Raw genomic sequence first — 3,760 nt, forward strand, 5'->3', positions numbered from 1 at the left:
TTAAATTAATGAATTCAATTGCTGGTTATAAAAATCATGGTATTTTAAATTAATGAATTCAATCGCTAGTTATAAATATCGTTGTATTTAAAATTAATCAATTCAATCGCTGGTTATAAAAATCATGGTATTTTAAATTAATTAATTGAATCGCTGGTTATAAAAATCGTTGTATTATAAATTAATAAATTCAATCGCTGGTTATAAAAATCATGGTATTTTAAATTAATGAATTCAATCGCTTGTTATAAAATCGTTGTATTTTAAGTGATTGAATTCAATTGTTTGATTATACAAATCGTAGTATTTAAAAATTCCAAAACGCATCTTTTTGTTCTTCTATAGTATAACAAATATCCATTGGCTTATTCTTTTTTTTAATAATCGCAGTATTTTACGTGAATTAATTAAATGTTTCGTTATACAAATCGCAGTATTTAAAGTTTCCCAAACGCATATTTTTCATTCTTCTTTAGAAAACACAAAATACCTATTGGCTAAAGTGTACATATTCTCTTCTGTAATATCAAATATAGAATTCAACTGCTTGATTGTACAAATCATGGTATTTCAAGTTTCTCAGCCGAAATTTTTTTTTTCTTTAGAAAAATAAAAATTTTCCCAGACGAACAGTTTTTAATTTCTTTAGAAAAAAAAATATACATTGGATGAAGCATTTTACATAAAGAATTCAATTGCTCGATTATACATATCATGGTATTTTAAGTTTCCCAGGCGAACATTTTTTTCATTTTTTCTTTAGAAAAACAAAAATTTTCACAGACGAACATTTTTAATTTTCTTTAGAAAAACAAAAATATCCATTGGATGAAGCGTAATTTTACATATAGAATTCAAATCATGGTATTTTAAGTTTCTCGGACGAAAATTTTCTTATTTTTCTTTAGAAAAACAAAAATTATCCCAGACGAACATTTTTATTTTTCTTTAGAAAAACAAAAAATATCCATTGGATGAAGCGTAATTTTACAAATAGATTTCAATTGCTTCATTATACAAATCATGGTATTTTAAGTTTCCCAAACGAACATTTTGTATTCATGTTTCTAATATAACAAGTGGATATTACACGACCGTGGCACGACCTTTATCCTCTTCCGAGGAACACGACAAAATTTCATGAATAACTGATGAACAGCAACATGTCCATGCCCCCCCCCCCTCCCCCACCCCATAGAATGTGGATTACCTCGTGCAGGTCATCACGTTTTAATAGGGAGATGTTCGTACTTTGACAAATTACTTTTCATATACGTACACACACACACACACACATATATATATATATATATATATATACTGTATATATATATTATATATATATATATATATATATATATATATATATATATATATATATGCAGTACATATATATTATATATACATATACACACACACACATATATATATATATATGAGGGCCTTTGCGTTAGTAGGCGTAGGAAAGATGATGATATATACACACACAAATATAGGCCATATATATATATAATATATATATATATATATATATATATATATATATATATATATATATATATAAACCCATGAACACAAATAACGACCCTCAAACCTAGCTTAAATAGATCCAAATCGTAAAAGTTAATCCACATCGGTACCGAAAGAACATTTATAAATCAACCTCACGTTCTTTTTCGAGTCGAAACCTACGAATCCTTCAATACAAGCAAATTCGGAGGCTACCAGCTTAACAGGAATGTGAACGGATTCCTATAAGTTAAATTGATATGGTAAAAGTAGAAGAGACTCTTTAGCTATGGTAAGCAGCTCTTCTAGGAGAAGGACACTCCAAAATCAAACCGCTGTTCTCTAGTCTTTATCGGTAGTAGGTTGGCCTGGGCACCAGCCGCCCGTTGAGATACTACCGCTAGAGAGTTATGGGGTCCTTTGACTGGCCAGACAGTACTACATAGGACCCTTCTCTCTGGTTACGGTTCTTTCCCTTTGCCTACACAGACACCGAATAGTCTGGCCTATCCTTTACAGATTCTTCTCTGTCCTCATATACCTGAAAACACTGTGATTACTAGACAATTATTCTTCACACAAGGGGTTAACTACTGCACTGTAATTGTTCAGTGGCTACTTTCCTCTTGGTAAGGGTAGAAGAGACTCTTTAGCTATGGTAAGCAGCTCTTCTAGGAGAAGGACACTCTAAAATCAACCATTGTTCTCTATTCTTTGGTAGTGCCATAGCCTCTGTACCATGGTCTTACACTGCCTTGGGTTAGAGTTCTCTTGCTTGAGGGTACACTCGGGCACACTTTTCTATCTAGTTCCTCTTCCTCTTGTTCTCTTAAAGTTTTTATAGTTTAAATAGGAAATATTTATTTGAATATTGTTACTATTCCTAAAATATCTTATTTTTCCTTATTTCCTTTCCTCACTGGGCTATTTTCCCTGTTGGGGCCCCTGGGCTTATAGCATCCTGCTTTTCCAACTAGGGTTGTAGCTTAGCATTTAATAATAATAATAATAATAATAGTGCCATATCCTCTGTACCATGGTCTTCCACTGTCTTGGGTTAGAGTTCTCTTGCTTGAGAATACACTCGGGCACACTATTCTATCTTGTTTCTCTTCCTCTTGTTTTTTTTTTAAAGTTTTCATAGTTTATATAGGAAATATTTATTTAATGTCATTGTTATTAAAATATATTATTTTTCCTTGTTTCCTTTCCTCACTGGGCTATTTTCCATGTTGGGGCCCCTGAGCTTATAGCATCTTGCTTTTCCAACTAGGGCTGTAGCTTAGCAAGTAGTAATAATAGTAATAATAATAATCTAAAAATATAACAATATAACGTCAGTCGGATATGCTATTATTACTTACTAAGGTTACATCCCTAGTTGGAAAAGCCGGATGCTATAAGCCAAAGGGCTGCAACAGGGAGAGAAAATAAGGAAACAGATAGAATAGTGTGCGTGAGAGTACCCTCAAGCAAGAGAACTCTACCCAAGACAGTGGAAGACTAAGGTACAGAGGATATGGCACTACTCAAGACTAGAGAACAATGGATTGATTATGAAGTGTCGTCCTCCTAAAAGAGCTCATTGCCATAGCTAAAGAGTCTCTTTTACCCTTACCATGTGAAAACAGGCACTGAACACTTACAGTACAGTAAATAAACCCTAGAGCGAAGATGAATTGTTTGGTAATCTCAGTTTTGTCAAATGTATGAGGACAGAGGAGAATGTGCCAGACTATTCGGTGTATATGTAGGCAGAGAAAAAATGAGCCGTAACTAGAGAGGTATCCAATGCAGTACTATCAGGCCAGTCAAACACTGAACATTGTATTACTATACTGAATAGTACTATATTAATAAATTTGGGTCATATGGCAGGGCGTTCGGCTATAGGAAGACTTTCAGCGCCTAGTTCATGGGATTCCCAACCTGGGGTACATGTATCCCCTCAGACAAGAGGCAAAAATTTTTTAAGTGCATGATTTTCATTGTCAGGATGATTAATTCTATTGCAAAAAAAAACAAAAAAAAAATCGGGGAAATATTTTAATTTTTGTTGGTTTTAATGGCTTAATTACAAAAATCATAATTTGTGGTAAACAATTTCAAAGCTCTTATCCTTTCCCGGCTAATTATTATTATTTCAATATTGTGGGGGCGGCAAGTCCAGGCTATTTTTGCCGCTCCTAAAAAAAGTGCCGCCCCCAGGGCATTTACCCCCACCCCCCCTGCCAGCCCCCAATATGAGGGC

Source organism: Palaemon carinicauda, chromosome 20, assembly GCF_036898095.1.
Source record: "Palaemon carinicauda isolate YSFRI2023 chromosome 20, ASM3689809v2, whole genome shotgun sequence".
NCBI classification, from domain to species: Eukaryota; Metazoa; Arthropoda; class Malacostraca; order Decapoda; family Palaemonidae; genus Palaemon; species Palaemon carinicauda.